This window comes from Moschus berezovskii, chromosome 18 (assembly GCF_049115385.1).
Source record: "Moschus berezovskii isolate FMDL1 chromosome 18, NW_MosBer_1.0, whole genome shotgun sequence".
Classification (NCBI taxonomy): Eukaryota; Metazoa; Chordata; class Mammalia; order Artiodactyla; family Moschidae; genus Moschus; species Moschus berezovskii.
In genome coordinates this window covers 72872610-72899858 of record NC_142477.1, presented here as the reverse complement: position 1 = coordinate 72899858, position 27249 = coordinate 72872610, and the positions used below count along the sequence as shown (strand labels likewise).

The 27249-nt window shown below is 44.1% G+C and overlaps 1 long non-coding RNA gene across 1 annotated transcript in view; it reads left to right on the top strand.

Moving 5' to 3' along the window:
* The window catches only part of LOC129553161 (uncharacterized), a 205494-nt gene that overhangs the window by 50846 nt on the left and 127399 nt on the right, over positions 1-27249 (top strand). The window contains exon 2 of the long non-coding RNA XR_008685406.2: positions 1932-2118. This is a non-coding gene — a long non-coding RNA (uncharacterized LOC129553161). The remainder of the gene's footprint in view (positions 1-1931; positions 2119-27249) is intronic.

Sequence of the window (27249 nt, the reverse complement as noted above, 5' to 3'; positions counted from 1 at the left end):
TGTGGGGATATAATGAAAGCAAGATTGATATGGATGCTGTTCTCCAGAAGGCTCCTCCTGCCTGATTGACATTATTTTTAAGTTGCAGAGATCTCAGAGTTATAACATCCCAGCCCTTATTTCCAAATCCATCCCTGCTTAAGGATTCCATTTAAGGTCCGCCACTATCAGGCTAGAGATCTAAGAGTGTCTGATTTTTCTTTTCCCCTCATCCCCAATCCAAGCTATTGGCTAGTCCTCTCCATGGTACCTCCAGGATAGAACTCTTCTGGACCACTTATCTCCATTTCACTGACATCATTTTACCCCATCAGCTCTTAATGATTGCAGTATTGCAATAGCATCCCAATGGCATCTCCTAGTTCTTTATTATACTCTCTAATCCAAGAGTTCTCAAAGTGGGGTTCCCAGACCGGCAGTAGCATCAGCTCCTCAGAACTTGTTAGCATTGCATATTCTTGGACCTCCCCCAGACATACTGAATCAGAGTCTCTGGGAGTGGGGCCCATCTATCTTGAATTTTACAAGGTGATTTTGGGGCAAGCTCGTGTTTCAGAACATCTTCAATCCATCCTCTGACCAGAACGCTGGTTCTCTAACTAGGACTTTTTTTTTTTTTAATGCATTCTCTTCTTTTTAAAAATTTATTTTATTCAAGTATAGTTGATTTACAATGGTGTGTGAATTTCTGCTGTATAGCAAAGTGATCCAATTATTTATATATATATATATACACGTTCTTTTCCATACTCTTTTCCATTATGGTTTATCACAGGATACTGAATATAGTTTCCTGTGCTGTACAGTAGAATCTTGTTTTTTTTATACATTCTTTATGTTGTAATGGTTTGCTTATTCCAAATTCCCAATTCACCCCTCCCCACCCCCCACCCACCTGGCAACCACAAGACTGTTCTCTATATTTGTGAGTCTGTTTCATAGAGAAGTTAACTCGTGTCATATTTTAGATTCCATGGCATTTGTCTTTCTCTGATTTATTTCACTTAGGATGATCATCTCTAGGTCCATCAATGTTGCTGCAAACGGCATTACTTCATTCTTTTAATGCCTGAGCAGTATCCCATTATATATACGTTTATATTTATTTACCACATCTTTCTCCATTCGTCTGTCAGTGAACATGTAGATGTTTCGATGTCACAGCTCACTGTTGTGAGTAGTGCTGCCATGAACATAGGAGTGCATGTATCTTTGAATTACAGCTTTCTTCAGACACGTGCCCTGGAGCGGGATTGCTGGGTCACATGGGAGTTCTATTTTTAGTATTTTGAGGCGCCTCCATACTATTCTCCATAATGGCTATACCAATTTACATTCCCACCAACAGTGGAGGTGCGTGCACGCAAGCTAAGTTGCTTCAGTCGTGTCCAACTCTTTGCGACCCCATGGACTGTAACCTGTCAGGATCCTCTGTCCATGGGGTTCTCCAGGCAAGAATACTGCGTTGGTTTGCCATTTCCTCCTCCAGGGGATCTTCCTGACCCAGGGATGGAACCCAGGTCTCCTGCGTCTCCTGCACTGGCAGGCGGTTCTTTACCACTAGTGCCACAACAGTGTAGGGGGGTTCCCTTTTCTCCATATCCTCTCCAGCATTCATTGTTTGTAGACTTCTTAATGCTGGCCATTCTGACTGGTGCAGAGTTGTACCTCATTTTAGTTTTGATTTGCATTTCTCTGTGCAGTCTCTTATTTACTCACATTTTACAGATGAGGGAGCTGAGTCCTGATCTTAGAAGGTAGATTGAGAAGACAGGGCAGAGCAGCTGGCTGTGGGCAGGGCAGCTGCTTCTCAGCTCCCTTGGAAAGCCTGGCCAAGTCTGGGTTCCCTTCCTGCCCTTGCTTGGAAAGCCCTGGGCTACCCTGCGGGGAAGAACCTGAGCTGACGCGCCTTTGTTTTTGCTCTTTCCAAGGGACCCGGATTTGCAGTGTATGCTCAGCAGGCTCCTGTTCTAAGAGAAAAATGGGCGCTTTGGTTCCCAGCCATTCTGCCAGAGAACCGAAGTTCACTGCAATTTGATTTTTACAGACTCTGTACCACTTTTGCTGCCTGGGACTCTGAGGTGCAAACTTGGCCAGCCCAGCAAGGTCATTTTCGGGGTGAGTTTGTTTACTTTAAACCCCATACTGCCAGTTGGGTCAGATTTTTACGTGATGATTTTGTGTTCTGCATATAAGGAAGTACTACTGCTCGTTGACCTCTGCGAATATGCCCAAACATCTTGCTCCAGAATAAACTCGTGCTTTGCTAATGAAATGAAACGTACTGGGGCCACACTCAGAATAGAATGTCCTTGGCCTGGTGATCCCTTGTGAGCCACTGACAAGAGCCGGAGAGTGGGCACTGCCACGCTCTGTACTTGGAGCTCCCGACTGAGGGCAAGAGCCTTCAGAACACGAAGCCAAAAGCTGTGCTGAGGGACAGGCTCTGGAGGCACGCTCAGGCTCCCTGGACTATTTACAGTGAGTACACACTCTCGCGCAGCATTTGAGAAGTGGCGGTGGAGGGCCAGTTTGGCCCAGGAGAGGAGGAAAAACGGTCACAACTCAGACCTTCTACCCAGAGCAGTTTAGGTTGTATCTACATGGAAAATGGAAGTTGTTTGAAAATCTGCTCAGGACACACAGGCAGGCTGACCATCACTAGTGAACTGTGCAGCCCAAGTATCCTTTTTATGCGGAATGTGGAGGTTAGGCTGTCAGGGGAGCTTTCAGGCCACTTTTAGATTTTAAGTCCAAGTAAAGGAGAGGTAGGGGCTTCCCAAGTGGCGCCAGTAGTAAAGAACCTGACTGCCAGCAGAGGGGACATAAGAGATATGAGTTTGATCCCTGGGTTGGGAAGATCCCCTGGAGGAGGGCATGGCAACCCACTCCAATATTCTTGCCTGGAGAAACTCATGGACAGAGGAGCCTAGTGGGCTACAGTACATGGTGTCACCAAGAGTTGGACATAACTTGCTGAGATTATTTTGCTCAGTGTATTGAGCCATGTTTTTCAGCTGCAAGCAACGGAAACTCTCTGGATATTTGTTGGCAGGATGTTGTGGGCACTCATGTTGTAGGAACCATGGAAGGATACAAATGCCACTTGGAGGTGCGGAACAGTAGGGTTTATTCAGCATCGGTGCGGGCTCAGCGGGGTTGCCTCCAGAGGCTGAGTGCCCACGCTTTGTTCTGGGTATCTTTTATACACCGCAAACTTCCAAGTCTTTAGGGTTTTCCTGCTCAAACAGCTCAGATTCTTCCCCTCCCCCAGGCAGCCCAAGTTCCCACCAAGCAAGCAAGATCACAGAAGCGAAAGCAGGGAATGATGAGCAGCAGCTGTTAAAGCAAGATAACAGAAGTGGAAACCAAAAGGTTGTTACTCTAATTGGGGTCTTTGATCTCACTCCCATCTCAGAGGATCGGAAGAAAAGCTGAATTTCTGCAAAGGAGGGGACCCAGGACAGCTCTGGGGACCTGGGTGCTTGCTTAGTTGCTTAGTTGTGTCTGACTCTTTGCAACCCTATGGACTGCAGCCTGCAAGGCTGCTCTGTCCATGGGGATTCTTCAGGCAAGAATACTGGAGTGGGTTGCCATGCCCTCCTCCAGGGGATCTTCCCAACCCAGGCATCGAACCTAGGTTTCCCACATAGCAGGCAGATTCTTTACCATCTGAGCCACCAGGGAAGCCTGGGGACCTGAGTTCAGTTCATCAGTCACTCAGTCGTGTCCAACTCTTTGCGGCCCCATGAATCGCAGCACGTCAGGCCTCCCTGTCCATCAGCAACTCCCGGAGCTTACCCAAACTCATGTCCATCGAGTTGGTGATGCCATCCAGCCAACTCATCCTCTGCGTCCCCTTCTCCTCCTGCCCCCAATCCCTTCCAGCATTAGGGTCTTTTCCAATGAATCAACTCTTCGCATGAGGTGGCCAAAGTATTGGACCTGGGTAACATAACTTAAATGCTGTCTCTGGAGCTTTACCGACATGTCCATCAAAGCCTAACCTTTTTTTGGCTTTGTGTCACCCTATTCTGGGCTTCTGCAATGGCTCATAATGGTTCGTCGGGTAAAGAGTCCACCTACAATGCAGGAGACACAGGAAATGCAGGTTTGATCCCTGGGTCACGAAGATTGCCTGGAGAAGGAAAAGGCAACCTACTCCAGTATTCTTGCCTGGAGAATTCAGTAGACAGAGGAGCCTGGCAGACTACAGTCCATGAAGTTGCAAAGAGTCAGACATGAGAGTGCATGAGGGCATGCCCTATTTTACCTTTGAAATTTCTGGGTGACCTAGGGTCTAACTGACTGTACCTTGGGTGCAGTACCCACTCATCGGGCAATGGAGCACAGGGTGCCTGGATTAACAGGCATGTCATCAAGACATGAAGTGTGGGGGGGTGGGTAGGGAGAAAAGGGGAAGAACAACTCCCCAAAAGAAAGGTGTGTTGTTATCCGAAAAGGGGGGCATAAATGCTGGATGGGTAATGTAACAGATTTCTCTTACTCAGAGATAATAAATAAAAAGGTGACGCTTCAGACTGTCGCATTGCCTATTTGTTGAGGTCATAATGAGCATGAGTATGACTTATGGCCTTCCTAGCCGCATCCTATGGAACATTTGCCTGACTATTCCAGTTGGCTTGTGTAGAGACAAGCATTTCTATGTGTGGTCCCTGACTTGACCGTAGTGCAAAATCCTGGCTATTTCAGTCATTTGTCCTATCTGCTGTTTGGGTAGACTGGAATGAACAAGATTAAGTGAAGCCGTAAGGACTGGAATGATGATACTGGAGTCTGTCTTTTCAGTTTTGAAGTCATAATTATAACCTTTTGTTTTTCTTTGGTTAGGGTTCTTTGCACATGTTTCTGGGACCAGCAGGGCAAAGGAACAGGAGAAATAGGAGGGAAATTGACAGTGACCCTTAAAAATGTCTTGGTTAGTTCTTAATTTAGTTTACTCCTTTGCCCTCTTGGGTTAGGTAGGCAAGTTATATTGTTAAATTTCCACTAAGTAGTATTCTTACTATGCACTGACAGTGGAGAAACAACTCTGAGCAGTATTTTCCAAAGCAAACTCTCAGTTCAGTTCACTTGCTCAGTCGTGTCTGACTCTTTGCAGCCCCATGGACTGCAGCATGCAGGCTTCCCTGTCCATCACCAACTCCTGGAGCTTGCTCAAACTCATGTCCATTGAGTCGGTGATGCCATCCAACTATCTCATCTTCTGTTGTCCCCTTCTCCTCCTGCCTTCAATCTTTCCCAGCATCAGGGTCTTTTCCAATGAGTCAGTTCTTCGCATCAGGTGGCCAAAGTATTGGAGTTTCAGCTTCAACATCAGTCCTTCCAATGAATATTCAGGACTGATCTCCTTTAGGATGCACTGGTTGAATCTCCTTGCAGTCCAAGGGATTCTCAAGAGTCTTCTCCAACACCACAGTTCAAAAGCATCAATTCTTAGGCACTCAGCTTTATTCACAGTCCAACTCTCACATCCATACATGACCACTGGAAAAACCATAGCCTTGACCAGATGGACCTTCGTTGGCAAAGTAATGTCTCTGCTTTTTAATATGCTATCTAAGTTGGTCATAACTTTTCTTTCACGGAGCAAGAGTCTTAATTTCATGGCTGCAGTCACCATCTGCAGTGATTTTGGAGCCCCCCAAAATAAAGTCAGCCACTGTTTCCCCATCTATTTGCCATGAAGTGATGGGACCAGATGCCATGATCTTAGTTTTCTGAATGTTGAGTTTTAAGCCAACTTTTTCAACTCTCTTTCACTTTCATCAAGAGGCTCTTTAGTTCTTCGCTTTCTGCCATAAGAGTGGTGTCATCTGCATATCTGAGATTATTGATGTTTCTCCTGGCAATCTTGATTCCAGCTTCTGCTTCATCCAGCCTAGCATTTCTCATGATGTACTCTGCATATACGTTAAATAATCAGGGTGATAGTATACAGCCTTGATGTACTCCTTTCCCGATTTGGAACCAGTCTGTTGCTCCATTTTGGGTTCTAACTGTTGTTTCTTGACCTGTATACAGATTTCTCAGGAGGCAGGTTAGGTGGTCTGGTATTCCCGTCTCTTGAAGAATTTTCCAAGTTTGTTGTGATCCACACAGTCAAAGGCTTTGGCATAGTCAGCAAAGCAGAAGTAGATGTTTTTCTGGAATCTCTTGCTTTTTTAATGATCCAGCAGATGTTGGCAATTTGACCTCTGGTTCCTCTGGCTTTTCTAAATCCAACTTGAACATCTCGAAGTTCATGGGTCACGTTCTGTTGAAGCCTGGCTTGGAGAATTTTGAGCATTAGTTTATTAGCATGTGATATGAGTGCCATTGTGTGGTAGTTTGAACATTCTTTGGCATTGCCCTTCTCTGGGATTGGAATGAAAACTGATTTTTTCCAGTCCTGTGGCCACTGCTGACTTTTCCAAATTTGCTGACATATTGAGTGCAGCACTTTCACAGCATCGTCTTTCAGGATTTGAGATAGCTCAGCTGGAATTCCATCACCTCCACTAGCTTTGTTTGTAGTGATGCTTCCTAAGGCCCACTTGACTTTGCATTCTAGGATGTCTGACTCAAGGTAAGTGATCATACCATCGCAGTTATCTGGGTCATGATGATCTTTTTCGTATAGCTCTTCTGTGTATTCTTGTCACCTCTTCTTAATATCTTCTGCTTCTGTTAGGTCCATACCATTTCTGTCCTTTATTGTACCCATCTTTGCATGAAATGTTCCATTGGTATCTCCAATTTTCTTGAAGAGATCTCTAGTCTTTCCCATGCTATTATTTTTCTCTATTTTTTTTTCATTGATTGCTAAGGAAGGCTTTCTTATCTCTCCTTGCTATTCTTTGGAACTCTGCATTCAAATGGGTATATTTTTCCTTTTATCCTTTGCCTTTAGCCTCTCTTCTTTTTTCAACTATTTGTAAGGCCTCCTCGGACAAGCATTTTGCCTTTTTGCATTTATTTTTCTTGGGGATGTTCTTGATCACTGCCTCCTATACAGTGTAATGAACCTCCATCCATAGTTCTTCAGGCACTCTAACACTTCAGGCACTTCTAATCCCTTGAATCTGTTTGTCACTTCCACTGTTTAATCGTAAGGGATTTGATTTAGGTCATACCTGAATGGTCTAGTGGTTTTCCCTACTTTCTTCAATTTAAGTCTGAATTTGCCAATAAGGAGTTCATGATCTGAGCCACAGTCAGCTCCAGCTCAGCTGACTGAGGTGAGCCACAGTCATAAAGAATATTTTATGGGATCTAAACACTGAGATTCTTTTAAAAAAGGGGCAGTGGGGAGTCAAATAAGCTTGTAAGGTAATACAAATTACATTGTTGGCCATTCATGGCACACATTAGCACATAAAGGGAGCTGATAAATCCTGCAGTAAAGGACGCCCGGCTCCGGCGGCGCAGACGCGAGAGACACCCGCCTGGCTCCAGCAGCGCAGACGCGGGAGACGCCCGGCTCCGGCGCAGCCGACCACGTGCAGAATCGTGGCTGAGAGGCGCTGCCCCGCGCCCAGGGTTAGGGCGGTGGCCGAGAGGAGCTGTACCACGTCCAGGAGGCGGTGGCTGCTTGGGCACCGGAGGGCCGAGAGGAGCTGCTCCACATTCAAAGCAGGAGGGGCGGCCTTGAGGAGATACCCCTCGTCCAAGGTAAGGTACAGTGGCTGCGCCTTGCTGGAGCAGCTGGGAAGAGATACTCCACGACGAAGTGGAATATAAGAATCCAGTGTTCTGGGGAGGAAGGAACAAGATGGCGGAGGGATAAGATGGCAAGACCACTCTCTCCCCCACAAATTCATCAAAAGAACATTTGAACACGGAGTAAAGTCCACAAAACAACTTCTGAATACTGGCAGAGGACATCAGGCACCCAGAAAAGCAGCCCATTGTCTTCGAAAGGAGAGAGAAGAAATCCAGCTCCACCCACCAGAACACCGACACATGCTTCCCTAACCAGGGAACCCGGACAAGTCACCTGTCCAACCCCACACACAGCGAAGAAACTACATAATAAAGAGAACTCCACAAACTGCAAGAAGAGGGAAAGGCCACCCCAAGCAAAGCAATATAAGCAAGATGAAGAGGCAGAGAAATACCCAGCAAGTAAAGGAACAAGATAATTGCCCACCAACACAAACAAAAGAAGATATAGGGAATCTACCCGATAAAGAATTTCGAATTTTGATGGTGAAAATGATTCAAAATCTTGAAAGCAAAATGGAGTTACAGATAAATAACCTGGAGAAAAGGATTGAGAAGATGGAAGAAAGATTTAATAAGGACTTAGAAGAAATAAAAAAGAGTCAATATACAATGAATAATGCAATAGATGAGATCAGAAACACTCTGGAGGGAACAAACAGTAGAATAACAGAGGCAGAAGACAGGATAAGCGAACTAGAAGATAGAATTGTAGAAATAAGTGAAGCAGAGAGGAAAAAAGAAAAGCGAATTAAAAGAAATGAGGACAATATTAGAGACCTCTGGGACAATGTTAAACGCTCCAACATTCGAATCATAGGAGTCCCAGAAGAAGAAGACAAAAAGAAAGACCATGAGAGAATACTTGAAGAGATAATAGTTGAAAACTTCCCTAAAATAGGGAAAGAAATAATCACCCAAGTCCAAGAAACCCAGAGAGTCCCCAACAGGATAAACCCAAGGCGAAATACTCCAAGACACATATTAATCAAATTAACAAAGATCAAACACAAAGAACAAATATTAAAAGCAGCAAGGGAAAAGCAGCAAATAACACACAAGGGGATTCCCATAAGGATAACAGCTGATCTTTAAACAGAAACTCTTCAGGCCAGAAGGGAATGGCAAGACATACTTAAAGTGATGAAAGAAACTAACCTACAGCCCAGATTACTATACCCAGCAAGGATCTCATTCAAATATGAAGGAGAAATCAAAAGCTTTACAGACAAGCAAAAGTTGAGGGAATTCAGCATCACCAAACCAGCTCTCCAACAAATGCTAAAGGATCTTCTCTAGACAGGAAACACAGAAAGAGTGTATAAACTTGAACCCAAAGCAATAAAGAAAATGGCTACGGGATCATACTTATCAATAATTACCTTAAACGTAAATGGGTTGAATGCCCCAACCAAAAGACAAAGGCTGGCTGAATGGATACAAAAACAAAACCCCCATGCTGTCTACAAGAGACCCACCTCAAAACGAGGGACGCATACAGACTGAAAGTGAAGGGCTGGAAAAAGATATTCCATGCAAATAGAGACCAAAAGAAAGCAGGAGTAGCAATACTCATATCAGATAAAATAGACTTTATAAAACAAAGGCTGTGAAAAGAGACAAAGAAGGAAACTACATAATGATCAAAGGATCAATCCAAGAAGAAGATATAACAATTATAAATATTTATGCACCCAATATAGGAACACCGCAATATGTAAGACAATTACTAACAAGTATGAAAGGGGAAATTAACAATAACACAGTAATCCAGTACTATTGCCTAGAAAATCCCATGGATGGAGGAGCCTGGTAGGCTGCAGTCCGTGGGGTCGCTAAGGGTCGGACACGACTGAGCGACTTCACTTTCACTTTTCACTTTCCACTTTCACACATTGGAGAAGGAAATGGCAACCCACTCCAGTGTTCTTGCCTGGAGAATCCCAGGGACGGGGGAGCCTGGTGGGCTTCCGTCTATGGGGTCACACAGAGTCGGACACGACTGAAGTGACTTAGCAGCAGCAGCAGCAGTGGGAGATTTTAACACCCCACTTACATCTATGGATAGATCAACTAAACAGAAAATTAACAAGGAAACACAATCTTTAAATGATACAACAGACCAGTTAGACCTAATAGATATCTATAGGACATTTCACCCCAAAACAATGAATTTCACCTTTTTCTCAAGCGCACACGGAACCTTTTCCAGGATAGATCACATCCTGGGTCATAAATCTAGCCTAGGTAAATTCAAAAATATTGAAATCATTCCAAGCATCTTTTCTGACCACAATGCAGTAAGATTAGATCTCAATTACAGGAGAATAACTATTAAAAATGCCAACATATGGAGACTGAACAACACGCTGCCGAATAATGAACAACTTATAGAAGAAATCAAAAGAGACATCAAAATATGCATAGAAATGAATGAAAATGAAAACACAACAACCCAAAACCTCTGGGACACTGTAAAAGCAGTGCTAAGGGGGAAGTTCATAGCAATACAGGCACACCTCAAGAAACAAGAAAAAAGTCAACTAAATAACCTAACTCTACATCTAAAGCAACTAGAAAAGGAAGAAATGAAGAACCCCAGGGTCAGTAGAAGGAAAGAAATCATAAAAATTAGGGCAGAGATAAATGCAAAAGAAACAAAAGAGACCATAGCAAAAATCAACAAAGCCAAAAGCTGGTTCTTTGAGAAGGTAAATAAAATTGACAAACCACTAGCCAGACTCATCAAGAAACAAAGGGAGAAGAACCAAATCAATAAAATTAGAAATGAAAATGGAGAGATCACAACTGACAACACAGAAATACAAAGGATTATTAGAGAATACTATCAGCAATTATATGGCAATAAAATGAATAACCTGGAAAAAATGGACAAATTCCTAGAAAAGTACAACTTTCCAAAACTGAACCAGGAAGAAATAGAAAATCTGAACAAACCCATCACAAGCACGGAAATTGAAACTGTAATCAAAAATCTCCCAGCAAACAAAAGCCCAGGTCCGGACGGCTTCACAGCTGAATTCTACCAAAAATTTAGAGAAGAGCTAACACCTATTCTACTCAAACTCTTCCAGAAAATAGCTGAGGAAGGGAAACTTCCAAACTCATTCTATGAGGCCACCATCACCCTAATCCCAAAACCTGGTAAAGACCCCACAAAAAAAGAAAACTACAGGCCAATATCACTGATGAACATAGATGCAAAAATCCTTAACAAAATTCTAGCAATCAGAATCCAACAACACATTAAGAAGATCATACATCATGACCAAGTGGGCTTTATCCCAGGAATGCAAGGATTCTTCAATATCTGCAAATCAATCAACGTAATACACCACATTAACAAACTGAAAAATAAAAATCATATGATTATCTCAATAGATGCAGAGAAAGCCTTCAACAAAATTCAACATCCATTTATGATAAAAACCCTCCAGAAAGTGGGAATAGAAGGGACATACCTCAACATAATAAAAGCTATATATGACAAACCCCCAGCAAACATTATCCTCAATGGTGAAAAACTGAGAGCATTTCCCCTAAAGTCAGGAACAAGACAAGGGTGCCCACTCTCACCACTACTCTTCAACATAGTTCTGGAAGTTTTGGCCACAGCAATCAGAGCAGAAAAAGACATAAAAGGAATACAAATTGGAAAATAAGAAGTAAAGCTTTCACTGTTCGCTAATGACATGATCCTCTACACAGAAAACCCTAAAGACTCTACCAGAAAACTACTAGAGCTAATCAATGATTACAGTAAAGTTGCAGGATATAAAATCAACACACAGAAATCCCTTGCATTCCTATACACTAATAATGAGAAAATAGAAAGAGAAATTAAGGAAACTATTCCATTCACTGTTGCAACGAAAAGAATTAAATACTTAGGGATATATCTACCTAAGGAAACAAAAGACTTGTACATAGAAAACTATAAAACACTAGTGAAAGTAATCAAAGAGGACACTAATAGATGGAGAAATATACTGTGTTCATGGATTGGAAGAATAAATATTGTAAAAATGAGTATACTACCCAAAGTAATTTATACATTCAATGCAATCCCTATCAAGCTACCAACAATATTTTTCACAGAACTAGAACAAATAATCTCACAATTTGTATGGAAATACAAAAAACCTCGAATAGCCAAAGCAATCTTGAGGAAGAAGAATGGAACTGGGAGAATTAACCTGCCAGACTTCAGGCTCTACTACAAAGCCACAGTCATCAAGACAGTATGGTACTGGCATAAAGACAGAAATATAGATCAATGGAACAAAATAGAAAGCCCAGAGATAAATGCACGCACCTATGGACACCTTATCTTTGACAAAGGAGGCAAGAATGTACAATGGAGAAAAGACAGTCTCTTTAACAAGTGGTGCTGGGAAAACTGGTCAGCCACTTGTAAAAGAATGAAACTAGAACACTTCCTAACACCATACACCAAAATAAACTCAAAATGGATTAGAGAGCTAAATGTAAGACCAGAAACTATAACACTCCTAGAGGAGAACGTAGGCAAAACACCCTCCGACATAAATCACAGCAGGATCCTCCAAGACCCACCTCCCAGAATATTGGAAATAAAAGCAAAAATAAATGAATGGGACCTAATTAAAATCAAAAGCTTCTGCACAGCAAAGGAAACTATAAGTAAGGTGAAAAGACAGCCTTCAGAATGGGAGAAAATAATAGCAAATGAAGCAACTGATAAAGGATTAATCTCCAAAATATATAAGCAGCTCCTGCAGCTCAATTCCAGAAAAATAAATGACCCAATAAAAAAATGGGCCAAAGAACTAAACAGACATTTCTCCAAAGAAGACATAAAGATGGCTAACAAACACATGAAAAAATGCTTAACATCCCTCATAATCAGAGAAATGCAAATCAAAACCACAATGAGATACCATTTCACACCAGTCAGAATGGCTGCTATCCAAAAGTCTACATGCAATAAATGCTGGAGAGGGTGTGGAGAGAAGGGAACCCTCTTACACTGTTGGTGGGAATGCAAACTAGTACAGCCACTATGGAGAACAGTGTGGAGATTCCTTTAAAAACTGGAAATAGAACTGCCATATGATCCAGCAATCGCACTTCTGGGCATACACACCGAGGAAACCAGAATTGAAAGAGACACATGTACTCCAATGTTCATTGCAGCACTGTTTATAATAGCCAGGACATGGAAGCAACCTAGATGTCCATCTGCAGACGAATGGATAAGAAAGCTTTGGTACATATACACAATGGAGTATTACTCAGCCATCAAAAAGAATGCATTTGAATCAGTTTTAATGAGGTGGATGAAACTGGAGACTATTATACAGAGTGAAGTAAGACAGAAAGAAACGCACCAATACAGTATACTAACACATATATATGGAATTTAGAAAGATGGAAATATAACCCTGTATATGAGACAGCAAAAGAGACACAGTTGTATCGAACAGTCTTTGGGACTTTGTGGGAGAGGGTGAGGGTGGGATGATTTGAGAGAATGACACTGAAACATGTATGTTGTCATATGTGAAACGAATCAGCAGTTCAGGGTCAATGCATGTTACAGGATACTCGGGGCTGGTGTGCGGGGATGGCCCAGAGGGAGGATAAAGGGAGGAGGGAGGTAAGAGGGGGGTTCAGGAGGGGGAACTCATGTACACCTGGGGCGAATTCATGTCAATGTATGGCAAAACCAACCAATGTAATATTGTAAAATAAAAAAAAAATAATAAATTAAAAAAAAAATAAAGATTACTCCAGAGTAATCTGGAGTATTTTAGGAAAAAAAAAACCTGCAGTAAATAGCCTATTTAGTTTTATCTAATTTGGCATTTCCTCAACATTTTTGGCCACAGAATATTTAAAAATAATACCTATTACTGAATACCTGTTCCACATCTGGTTTGGGGGAATGTTCACTGCTTTCACCTCCATGCTCTGGAACATATGAGGTCATTGGTCATGTCTTCATCTTCTTGGCACAGTGACTTCAGAAGCCGTGTTTCCTTACATTTGACAACTGTAAACCTGAGGCCTCAGCATACTTCCATGTTGCTCCAGATTTGTGGCGCTAGAGTTTATTTACCCTGCCACCAAGTGTTTGTCAGCTGACAATGTATGGAGTGTCCTGTGAGGCACATTTGGGAGTAGAGAACAAATAAAGGGATGGATCCTTCTTTAAAGAGCCTCTGGGCTCACAGGGGAAGAGAACAAGCAAGCGGATCACTAAGAAAGGTAGAATAAGCAACACTAAACAGATGCTCAGTGCCAGCCACAGGATGGGCTTGGCAGTCCGTGGGCATGCTAAGGACACAGGCCCTGTGTACATTGTAAATGAAGCTTGATCACTCTGCTCTAGAAGCTTTCTTTCCTCTTGTTCAGGTGAGGGAACTGGGGTTCCTGGAGGAACCTTGCTTAATATTGCACTGTTGGTGAGTGATGGAGAAGGGTTCAAACTAGTTCTGTTTGATTCTGAAGTCTTTCCAAACACTCCATGCCGCTGCCATTTCCTGACCATATTTCTCAAACCCCAAAGCTGGAGGTTTTCTGAGACTGTTGTATGTGAGAGTGGGCTCAAATACTTAAATGAGAACTGTCACGGAAAACTTGAGCCATGATCCTTGTCACCAGTGGGAATTGAGAGCAAGGCAACTTTAGCCTTTTAAAAGAAGTTATTTCTACTTGCATAAGCAATTCATAAATGAAAGTGAAAAGTCACTAAGTTGTGTCTGATTCCAGGCCAGAATACTGGAGTGGGTAGCCTTTCCCTTCTCCAGGGGATCTTCCTGACCCAGGAATCAAACCGGGGTCTCCTGCATTGCAGGTGGATTCTCTACTAGCTGAGCCACAGGGAAGTCCAAGAATATTGGAGTGGGTAGGCTATCCCTTCTGCAGGGGATCATTCTGATCCAGGATTCGAACTGGGATCTCCTGTACTGGAGGCAGATTCTTTACCAACTGAGCTATCAGGGAAGCCCAATTCACAAAGTATTTTAAAAAATGAAGATATTGCAGATGAACTATTCTTTATTTTATTGATTGATTTATTTGGCCGTGCCCTGTCTTCATTGTGGCACACAGAATCTTTAGTTGTGGCCCGTGGGATCTCATTCCCTGAATAGGGATTGAACCTAGGCCCTCTGCTTTGGGAGTGCAGAGTCTTAGCCCCTGGGCCTACCAGGGAGGTCCCCAGATGAGCTGTTCTATAAGAGCTATCCAGGTCTCCTCTTCTCTTCCCTAAAGGTAAACTACATAATCAATTTGGTAGGTATTTCTCCAGACCTTTCTTTATGAATTACTTATGTACAAATGGATATAATATGGGGAGCTTATCGCACTGAGTGAGTTATCTTGCACGCTTTCTTTTTTCACTCAGCAGTATATTTGGAGCTCTATGCTAGTACGTATAGCTACATCATTTTTTCCCAACTTTGTAGTCTGAAGCAACAACTTCTTTTTAAACACAAAAGTTACAAGAATAATAGTTCAAAGACTCTTCAGATACCCTTTCTCGAGATTTAATATTGTTATATATGTGTGTATGTACATGTATGTATATACACACATTATATACATAATGTAATCTTTGCTGTTGTTGTTCAGTAGCTATGTCGTGTTCGATTCTTTGCAACCACATGGACCGCAGCACACCAGGCTTCCCTGTCTTTCAGTGTCTCCTGGAGTTTGTCCATTGAAAACTCATGTCCATTGAAATGTAATCTTATTATACAGATAAAATGTAATTTTCTTTTCTGAATCATTTGAAAGGAAGTAGTGTACATCATGTCCCCGCTCCCCTAAATTCTTCAATGCATAAAAATAAAGATATTCTTACTTAGGCATAGCAGTTATCAGCTCCTCTAAATGTGGTATTCACTTGCTAATTTGATCTAGTCTGCCATCTATATTAATTAGAAGACGCTTACTCCTTGGAAGGAAAGTTATGACCAATCTTGACAGTATATTGAAATGCAGAGACATTACTTTGCCAACAAAGGTCCGTCTAGTCAAGGCTATGGTTTTTCCAGTGGTCATGTATGGATGTGAGAGTTGGACTGTGAAGAAAGTTGATCGCCGAAGAATTGATGCTTTTGAACTGTGGTGCTGGAGAAGACTCTTGAGAGTCCCTTGTATTGCAAGGAGATCCAACCAGTCCATTGTAAAGGAGATCAATCCTGGGTGTTCATTGGAAGGACTGATGCTAAAGCTGAAACTGCAATACTTTGGCCACCTCATGTGACGAGTTGACTTACTGGAAAAGTCTCTGATGCTGGGAAAGGTTGGGGGCGGGAGGAGAAGGGGACGGAAGAGAATGAGATGGCTGGATGGCATCACCGACTCTGTGGACATGAGTTTGACTGAACTCCGGGAGTTGGTGATGGACAGGGAGGCCTGGCGTGCTGTGATTCATGAGGTCGCGGAGAGTCGGACATGACTGAGCGACTGAACTGAACTGAACTGAACTGAACCATCTATATTCCATTTTTGTCAATTAATTGATTAATGTCCTTTGTCAGAGTTCCCCCTCCAATCTAGGATCAAATATTGCCTTTAATTGTAATGTCTTTTTTGTTCTTCTATTAATATGGACCATTTTTTAAATAGTCTTTCTTTATACTTTATGATACTGACATGTCTAAAAAATATTTATTTATTTGGCGGCATCAGGTCTTAGTTTCATCATGTGGGATCTAGTTTCCTGGTTCGGGATGGAACCCAGGCCCCCTGCATTGGGAGCATGGAGTCTTAACTGCTGGACCACCAGGGAAGTCCGAATATGGACACTTTTAAAGAATAAATAAAAGTTCAGTTTATAAAATGAACTGTTTCTTATTTTGGGTTTTCTATTGTTTTCTCATGATTAGGTTGATGATTAGGTTCAAGTTAGGCATTTTCAGCCAGGAAATACAGGTGACAGGGGACCACACATGCACAATCACAGTGTTCATTGCCCCTTGTTGGTGATGCTAATTTTGATCACCTGGACAGGATGTGGTCTGAGTTGTCCACTATGTAAAGCTATTATTCTTTTCCCCTCGCAACTAATATGTAGTCTTTTGAAGGCACTTAAGACCATGCACATAGCCTGCTCCTTGTCAACATTTCCTCCCAGATTTAGCATCCTTTGATGATTCTTATCTGAGCTGATCTCTGTTGAGATGGTTGCAAAATGATGATTTGCTAGCTGTAATGATCGTTCCCCATATACCAGGGGACTTCTCATTCTCTGGTAAGCTAGGCCCCTCCCTTCTCCCTGTCTTTTTGTTTATTTAATCTGTTCATTATTGACTCATAGGTTTGGCCATGTTTGGCCAGTAGAAGCCCCTTCCTGTGTCTTTGTGACACGCATCTTTTTTTGAAATATTTCATTACTTTCTGGCATTACAAAATGTTCCAGGCTCATCTTGTGCCTACCCTGTCCATCCTTGGAATCACTTCTCCAAGGACCTCTGGCTTTTTTTAGCAGGGATGCTGTCATAGAGCGAGGTCTGCTTGCTGGCACGCTCCTCGCTTCTCGAGCTCTCTGCTTCTCTCTAGTATAGTCTTCTTAACTGCTACGTGCAGCAGCAGCAGCAGCTGATAGGATGGCTGCACCATAGTGGATTGCTTGCTCTGGTCATGCATGTTCAGATTGCTTCCATTGTGTCCCTGTTTCTCTCAGAAAGCATTCTTTTGTGTGCTTTTTGCTGGTATATGGAAGTAGTCTTTCTCCAAAGGTGGGTGATGGGAAGTGAAAGTGCTTGTTCATAAGGTGTGCATGTTTAAAATGTTACTAGATATTTCCAACTGATTCTCCATAGAGGCTCCGCCAACTTAGAGCCCAACCAACAGGATTCGAGAATCTTTCTTTTTCCATGCGGTTTCGGATGCTTGGTATTATCAAACATTTTGTTTCTACATACTCCGAGGGGTGATAAGTGTTGCATTACTGTCTTAATGTTCATTTTCCTTATGGTGAAGAGGAACATCTTTTCACGTGTTTATTGGCTGATGGGTCATCTGTGTTTGCACTGGAGGAAGCAGAGAAAGCCTCATGAGGGCTATAATAGTTGTGCCAGACCTCACTGGATAGGAAGACTTTTAGTAGGCAGGCAAGACAGGGAGGCTGCTTCAGACATAGGAAACAGCAGAGCAAACCACAGAGCAGTGCGGGCCAAATGGTCGTAGACTTTGGATACCCTGCTTTCCTGGGGGTGGAGTCCGCTATTTAATCCTGGCGCTGCCTCTTTCACAGCCATCTCCATGACAAGCTTTGCAAAGAGCCTCCAGAGACTGGCAGGTGACTCCCTGGCCTTCTATTTTAAGACCATGCTAGAATTCACACACACCTCCCTTGTCTGAGTGAAATTTAACTGGGGCTGAGGTAGCCAGTGTTTTCCTTAAGGCTGTAAAACTCGCCTGTGCTCACCAAAACCTGGATCAGTAAAGGGTGCAGCCAATGAAGGAAAGAATGTAGGGAAGTGACCTGCGCTGGGATACAGCCGACGGGTCAAAGGCATCAAGCAAACAAACCTCTGCTGGAAACAGCAGACAGAAACCCAGTGCAACGTGGGGTATAGTGATCAGGACCAAAAGAGGCTGGCTTTTCATTGTGGCTCAGTGGTCAGAGGCTTGGAGGAAAAGCAAAACAGTGTTTAAGAAGTAATGATGTCTGGGCTTCCCTGGTGGCTCAGCAGTGAGGAATCCACCTGCCAGTGCGGGAGACTCGGGCCTGATCCCTGGTCCGGGAGGATCCCGCATGCTGTGGAGCAGCTTGCAACCATTGAGCCTGTGCTCTAGAGTCCGGGAACTGCAACTACTGAAGCCCGAGCACCCTAGAGCCCATGCTCCACAACAAGTGAAACTCCTGCAGTGAGCAGTCACACACGACAGTGAAGAGTAACCTCTGTTTGCCACAACTAGAGAAAGACTGTGCAGCAGTGAAGACCCAGCACAGACAAAAATAAATCAATGAAAAGAAATAGCAGGAGTCATTTTGTGTTGTATACATGTGTCAGATCACTGTGATGTGTACCTTAAACTAATGTGATGTTAGATGTCAGCTGTATCTCAGTGAGACTGGACCCAAAGAAATTTTGAAAAAAGAAAGAACAAGGAAGATGGTTACAGGGTTTGGATGACATTCTGCCAAGAGATGGGTGCAGGGTCATTTAATAAGGTATAGGAGAGGCCTTCTTTCATAGTAAAAGGGGATTTTGTGGGAGGAAAGAGAAAGAATAAGGGGCTTTATCTGGAACATGAGGGTTCAGGTCAAAGGTTTGGAACTGATGGGGACGATCATAATTGTTGATGTGATTTCTTAGAAAAGTTTCTGAAATGTCCTGTTTGTCTTTGACTTAAAGGCACTGATTTTTTTTTTTCTGTTGTAATCATCTGACATGACCTGTGAAATCCCCCCAGGTCCGGATGCTCTGTCAAGTCAGGGCCTCGGCGGATGACTGCAGGAGCAGCCACTGTTGGCAGGTGCTGAGCTAAGGCTCACATACCCATATGTTTTCTCTGTTCCAGGAGAGAAGCCAAACCAGCAGGACCCAGACTTCTTGGGGTGCATGGATTTTGGGGCTGCACATGTACTTGGGAAAGTAGAAAAGTAGTTTTTTTTTTTTTTTCCTAATGAGTATCTCAACTGACTTATAACAGTATCATGAGTTAGGTGTTATTGTCCTTATTTTCTCTCTCTCTTTTTTACCATGCTGCATGGCTTGTGGGATCTTAGTTCTCCAGTTAAGAATTGAACTCAGGCACTCTGCAGTAAATGCATGGAGTCCTAACCACAGGACTGCCAGGAAAATCCTCAGCATGACCAATTTTACACTCACAGAAAAGTGAAGGTAGGTCAAATACGATGAAGACTCCTGTACTTACTGCCTGGATTCAACACTTTCGTCTCTTTGCTTTGTCTCAATATACGCTTCTGTATATATATATATATATATATATATAGTATCTACACATATATCTTTTTCTTTTAGACTGAGTCTTTTTAAAGCAAGTAACAAATATCATTGCACTTCACCTAGTCAGGAAACAGAAACCACACCTGCTATTTGAATGGAGAGAATTTACTATAATGACTTAACTGTGCTGTGTGTGCTAAGTTGCATCAGTTGTGTCCGACTCTTTGGGACCCTGTGGACTGTAGGCTCCTCTGTCCATGGGATTCTCCAGGCAAGAGTACCGGGGTGGGTTGCCATTTCCTCCTCTAGGGGATATTCCCCACCCAGGGATTGAACCCGGGTCTCATGTCTCCTGCATTGGCAGGCAGGTTCTTTACCGCTAGTGCCACCTGGGAAACCCGTACGAAATATGTTATTAACTGGGTAACCAGAAAAACAACATGAGGACTCCTGGAAATTATGGAGGAGGCAATTTCAGGAAGCAGCTACTGTCCTTTGGGCTGGTGGCATAAGGGGCAAAGATGAGGGTTATTAAACCAGATTTCTACAAGAGGGCTCCCTGTTGCTGAGACTCTCCTGTCTGAAGTCAAGGGTCTGCTAGTGCTGGTCTCTTGAGTTATGGCCCTGAGACCCAGACCTCTGAGGGGGGCAGGTGTCTCTGTGGGGCTGGATTTCATGGCTGCTGTAGGAAGGAAGTCCTGTACTGAGATGAAGAAGCAGTGCTGAGGGGACAGTACCAGAATGGGAAGCAGATGGGAAGAAGCAAGTCCTCCCTCCTCCAGCCTTGCAGGCTCTCTCTCTAGCATCCCCTTTTGGCAGATCCTTTCATGTGGTTTGCAGTGTCCGAAACCCAGCGTCACAAGGCCAAGAGGGTGAGTTTGGAGCCAAGAGACAATATTTTTAATAACTGGCACAAACCTTAAATATTCTATCATTCATCTCCTAAATTAAGAAGTTTCTCCTGCACGTATAGTGTCATTGTCATGCTTAAGAAACACCATTATCATTAATATGCAATCATTTAACAGTAATAACATAATTTAATATCTAATCCATGTTATTCCCCCAAATGTGTTTTATGGCTGGGATTTTAATTCTCTAGGGATTAGAATCCAATCAGTGTTCCTGCATTGCATTTGCTTGATATATCTCTTTAATTTCATTCTAGAACATCTACTGCTTCCCTTCTTTTTAAATAACCATGACAAGATAGGCCAATTGAGTTGTACAAATCGTCCCACATTCTGAATGAGTGTTTCTTCATGGCATTGCTTTACCTGTTCCTCTCTCCCCAGTAGTTCCTGTATTCTAGAGTTGAAGTGTAAAGACTTGATTAGATTCATTCATTTCTGTCAAGAATACAGCATAGGGGGTGATGTGCATTTCAGGGCAATGTGAACTTTAGTATATGAATTTTCGTCTCATCTTAAGACATTTATTAACTTCGGACATACTTTTGTGCCCTTGGGAACCAAAGCTGAACAATTCTCATGAGGGGGGGAAGGGCAACCACTTTCACTGGAACAGGTGCTGCCCGTTAGTTCTGGAAGAACTTGCCCTTGCCCCCCTTGTGCACCGAGCCCTCCCCAGTCACCCTTTCGTGTCATCTAGAGATGTCCTGTACTGTGTCCTGGAACATCTACTCACTGAGACCCAAGAGACCCAAGCATTCTGTTCTGCAATCTTCTGGGTCCCCCCATGAGCCATGCAGGATAGAGTGCGGGACACCAGCGCTTCCCTGGACGCACCAGGCTTGGCTCTCTGCTGCCTCTGAATGCTCTGCTGCAGAGCCAGTTTGCCGGGAATTGACTCTGAAGAAGGAGTTTTCTCTTCTCTTCTTGTCTGCAGTTGCCTCTTTGTGGGTTCTTCCAGGGGCTGCCTTGTAAACCCTGTGATGTGTCATGCCCTCACCTCTCGACGATCATGTCTTTCTCGCCTGACACTCTGGTCTGTCTCAGCATTCCTGATGCTCTCCCGGCTTTGCTGTTCAGCACCTGTGGTCTTGGCCATTCTGATCTTCCTTTGGCATCACTGAGCAGAGCCACCTAATTTGGATCCTCTTTCTGGGTTTTATTTTCATCCAGTCTATTTCATTTTCCCATGTGCATGAGTGGTCAGGCATGCTTGTTCAGAGTCAAGTTAAAAGATAAGAGTTCTAGGTTTAGTTCCTGAAGTTGGATGCCTACAGGCCTCCAGGTAGAGTGAAGTTTTGAGGAAGATCAGATGTAAGGAAACCAGCAGCTTAGGTTCAAGAAGAAATGACCCCTGATTTCTGCAAGGTTGGGATTCTGGTGAACTGGAGAGCTCTTGAAAAAAATAACCAAATATTCTTTGTAGCTCATCTCCTATTAGGAGGTAAAAATCTATTTCTCTGATCCTTGAATCTGGTTGATCTTTCGTCTTGCTTTAACCAACTGGACGTTAATGAAAGGCATGTAGGCAGATGCTGGAAAAATGCTTGCCTATTGAGACTTGCCCTCTTTTGCTGATGGAGAAGCACTGAGCTAGCCTACTTGACAGGCCATGTGAAGGACAGTCTAACACCTGTCAGCCCCTGGTTGTAGCCATGGATGCAAGTCTAGGGGAGACCAACTGAAGAAACAGTAGCTGGGCCCAGGCCAAACTGCTGACATCCAGAATGATAGCTAATAAATGATTGTTTTAAGCCACTAAGCTTTGGGGTGGTTTCTTCTGGAGCAAAGGCTAATTGGTACATGTGCCCTTTGATGCAGGCAGCTCCTACTCAGCTCTAGCCTAAAGCTGCCAGGCTAGAGTATGGTACCACTATTTTGGGCTTCCCTGGTGGCTCAGATGGTAAAGAATCTGCCTGCAATGCAGGAGACCTGGGTTTGATCCCTGGGTAGGGAAAATCCCCTGGAGAAGGGAATGATTACCCACTCCAGTATTCTTGCCTGGAGAATTCCATGGACAGAAGAGGCTGGCGGGCTACAAAGAGTTGGACACGACTGAGTGACTAATATTTTTTTAAACATCACCATACCTTCCAGCTTTTTTTACAGAGAAGAGAAAAATTCAAGATAATTTTTATATGAAATAGTTGAACTTTTAAATGATAGCACTAATTTAAAAATGTTCTAGAGGGGAGGGAGATGCAAGAAGGAGATATATGTATACATATAGCTGATTCACTTCATTTACAGCAGAAACTAATACAACATTGTAAAGTGATTATAACCCAAATTATACTCCAATAAAAATGTTCTAGAGACTCTCCCAAACATCTGGGGTCTGGACTTACTGCCCTGGGGCCATCCTCCTTCTTGCTAGTAGCTCCACTGCTTGCCTCATCACTCTTCCTGATCTAGGGAAAGTGGATTCAGGAAAGGGGCACATGAGCCAGTAGCAGCCTCTAGGGACCCCCGGAACCAAAGGCTTCCTCTTGGCCTGCCTTGGAGCACTGAGTCTATTAGGGATATTTATGGAAGGACGAGGGTACCTCTAAAAAAACAACCCGAGGAGATTTCTTCTGCTCCTTCTTCAAGACCCTGAACAAAATGCCACCCGTCTGAACTTCCCCACCATGTAGTTCACTCCTTGACTAGGGAAAGTCATAAATTTTATTTATGTCCTTTTTATTTTTTTCCTTTCCTCTCCCTCACTAGACCAGGGGAGCTTCTGTGGGGACCAGGTCTGGGGGACTTACCTACCTTTCTGTCCCAGACCAATGTGTCATGTCCAAGGAACAGGTGATCGTGGCGAAGGCCTGGAATGTTCTTTTGTGCCTCTTCTCTGTGTGGGACCGGCTGCATCTTGTCCTAGCCCCAGTCACCTTTCCTTGAAACTTTGTATCAGAGCGAGTCGCAGAGCACAAATGTCCCTCCAGCTGAGGGATGCTGAATGGAATTTTCTTACATCTTGGTCAATGTATAGGAAATCAACAAACAAACTAAAAGCTGCCCCTACACCGATCAATCCTGGATGTTCATTGGAGGGACTGATGCTAAAGCTGAAACTGCAATACTTTGGCCACCTCATGCGGCGAGTTGACTCACTGGAAAAGACTCTGATGCTGGGAGGGATTGGGGGAGGGAGGAGACGGGGACGACAGAGAATGAGATAGCTGGATGGCATCACCGACTCTGTGGACATGAGTTTGAGTGTACTCCGGGAGTTGGTGATGGACAGGGAGGCCTGGCGTGCTGTCATTCATGGGGTCGCGGAGAGTCGGACACGACTGAGCGACTGAACTGAACTGAACTGAACACCAAACACAGAGATCCTCCCCATAAGCTGCAAAGATGGGGTGTCAAGCTGACTCGGAGCCTCAGAACTGTGGGGGCCACAGGGCAGCATGATGGGGGGCCCCTGAGGGTCGGGGGCGGGTTTACCTCCAGTCGGGCCTGTGGGGTTTATGGGACCGGTGCTGTCCAGGCTGGGCCAAACATCTGGCTGATGAGGGAAGAATAAGGCCGCCCAGGGTCTGATTCCATGACTCCTTGTATTCCCGCTGAGAGTGTGAGCTTACAGACACACTTTCCATTTTTATTCACATGCTTGACTTCTCACAATCTGAGACTTGGTGTGGATGGGGTAGGCCAGAAAACTCTGGGTGCAGGCCGTCGGAGAGCCCCTGTGGCCCGCGGGCCTCCGCTCCTTTCCACGCTGGCTCGCTGAACCAGCTCCCGGAGGCCGCTGGGTCCGGGGGCGCGCGGGAGGCGCGGCGGGCTCTCTCCACTAGGGGGTGGGGCAGTTTGGAGTCCAGCCCCGAGGCTGCCGGCTAGAAACTCACCCGGCCAGGAAACCAGGAGGCTCAGAGAGCTTGAGCCCCAGGGAGCCGGTGCAGGCCGGGCCTTTCGATGGGCCGCTGTTGGAGGCAGGTCTGGGTTCCCGGGGAAAGATGAACCGTTGGGTCTGGTGCAGTGTGGCTCAGGTGCGCCAGGGAGGGCAGCTCCTCTGGGCGGCGACCCCTGCAGTTCTGACCTGGAGACCCTTCCCAGGCTCTTCTCCGTCCGTTCTAGTTCTCTCCTTAGTCACAGGCCAGTCATCAAGGATGACTGGGCCCTGGTAGAGGCCATGGGGGTGGGGCTCCTCTTTTTTCACAGGGCAGTGTGGGGCTTCAGGCTTTCCCAGGGCAAGGGGAGTCAGGGCTCCTGGAAGCCTGCTGCAGCTTGGAAAGTTTCCTCAATTTCCTGCTTGAAAGTGAAGTGAAATTGTTAGTTGCTCAGTCGTGCCTGCCTGACTCTTTGCAACCCCAAGGACTGCAGCCCGCCAGGCTCCTCTGTCCATGGAATTCTCCAGGCAAAAGTACTGGAGTGGGTTGCCATTCCATTCTCCAGGAGATCTTCCCAACCTAGGGATAGAACCTGAGTCTCATGCATTGCAGGCAGATTTTTTTTACCTTCAAGGTGTGGCTGCCATGGTCTTTTTAAAAATGCAAATTTTTCAGAGAGAAGACATACGTTAAGAAAAGGATACTGTATGTGTTCTTTGGAGAAATGTTCCTTTAGATCTTCTGCCCATTTTTGATTGTTTTTTTCTGTGATAGGAATGAATTTATGTATGTATATGTATAACTGAATCACTTTGCTGTACACCAGAAACTAACCCAACATTGTAAATCAACTAATACTCCAATAAAATGTAAAATAAAGTAATGTTAGGGAAAAAAGAAAAAGGGTTATTGTAGTTGACTTAACCTATCACACTCCTCTCTCCCACCAAAGCCCTTGACCTTGAAGCAGAGAGTGGAAAGAAAGGACAGGGACTGTGGCTGAGAGAGAAAGAAGTACTAGGAGGTCTGGAGCCAGAGACGAAGAGTAGAGGCTTCTTGGTAGATTTCTGGGGAGGGGAAAATGGAATAGAAAGGGGAGTTTTAGAATGAAAGAAGGGAGCTGAAGAAAGAGGGGGCAGGGACATAGAAGAAATAGCCCATGAGTTAATTTCATGCTGCCTTCTACCCAAGCTCCTTGACTTCTGAGCTAAATTTTTAGTTTCTCACCCTGTCCAACTTCCCCGTCACTTACTGCGGGATTGACAGATGAAAAGGAAACTCAAGCTCCTGAACTGTCCAAGTCTGGATTTTCTTCTTGGCCATTGGAGATAACTATACCCCCTTTACTCATGGAAGGAACCAAACACAGTCTCTGTAAGGAAATATTCTCTGTGTTTTTGTTTTTTTTTTTTGGTCGTGCTGCATGCAAGATCTTGACCAAGGATCAAACTTGTGCAGTGGAAACACAAAGTCTGAACCACTGGACCACCAGGGAAGTCCCAGTACTAGCCTTAAAAGATTAGAGTCTATTCCTTCACCCCTTATACGGGGTCGTACATAAATAGTAGAACTGCTGCAGGCGCTGGGAGGCGTGGTCCTGGTGAGAGTGCAGGGCCCGGAGGGTGCTGGTCTCAGCCTGTGCCGCCTTCCATCTGTCAGACGTTGCCATCGGCCGAAAGCAGGGAAGAGGGGCCAGACTGGCTTCTGAGATCTTCAGAGAGGTAGCCTAACTGTTTTTGTTTGGAGGGCAGGTAGGCTACATGTAGATCCAGGCTCTAAGTCCTCAAGGACATTTTTTTAAAGCTAAAATAGACAAGCAGTGTACACAAAGCACTTTCAGTGATTTACACCCAAACAAATAATTTCAGAAAACCACAATCTACCAAAAGTATAAAAAGTAAACCACGTAAAAATGCAAAATGTTTCTCCATGGAACAAACAGGATGTTTGCTTTCCTATGTGCAGACAGGCCTTTCCCATCCTGTGGCCCAGATGCTCTTCCCTGCTCGGTCTTCATGGAGTGAAAGGAGGGTCAAAACATCTATGAATCCACCCCTTCTGTATCTAGGACATGCTGTAGCAAACACACAGAAAATGGTAGGACAGCCTATGTAGATAAGGATGCCGGGGTGAAGAGGAACAAGGGTGAGACAATAAGAACACATCTGAGATAGACTTGGCAAAGACATTTGAGCTTTGAAGTTCTACAGTTTCTGAAGGTGGACTACAGGTTTGGCTCTGAGCTTTGTGGTGGCCAAAGCAAAGAGGGAAATAAGGGCCACAAAACGACTCATGCTATCCATCATTAGCCCACATCAGCATGCTTAGGAGAAACATGGTGCTTACTGGGGCTGAGGCTAGGCTGGTTTCTACCCTAGGTTTTCATGGAGGAAACATGGTGTGATGAAGGTGAAGACTGCCTAACCCCAGCACTGCTGTACACGGAGCAGTGAGTTCATGTTGATATTTGGCAGAAAACAGAATTCTGTAAAGCAATTTTCCTTAATTATGGAAATAACTTTATCTGCAATAAAACATAAGAAAACAAAAAACAACCCTCCAGTGAGGCAGGTGCCATGTGAGCAAGGTCCATCCTGTAAAAACGATTATCCAAGAACCCCAAACACTCTGGCCCACACTGTCAGCTTTGTTATGGTCGGATTTTACCCCAAAGTAAGTAGAATTTAGAAAATGTGGAGCTGTCGCTTGCAAGTTGTGTCCAGTGGGATAATAATGTTGTTGTTTTGTTGTTGAGTTGCTAAGTTGTGTCCAACTCTTTTGCCACCCCATGGGCTATATAGCCCACCAGGCTCCTCTGTCCATGATAATAATGTTCTGGATGTGAAAAAAAAGTGAAGC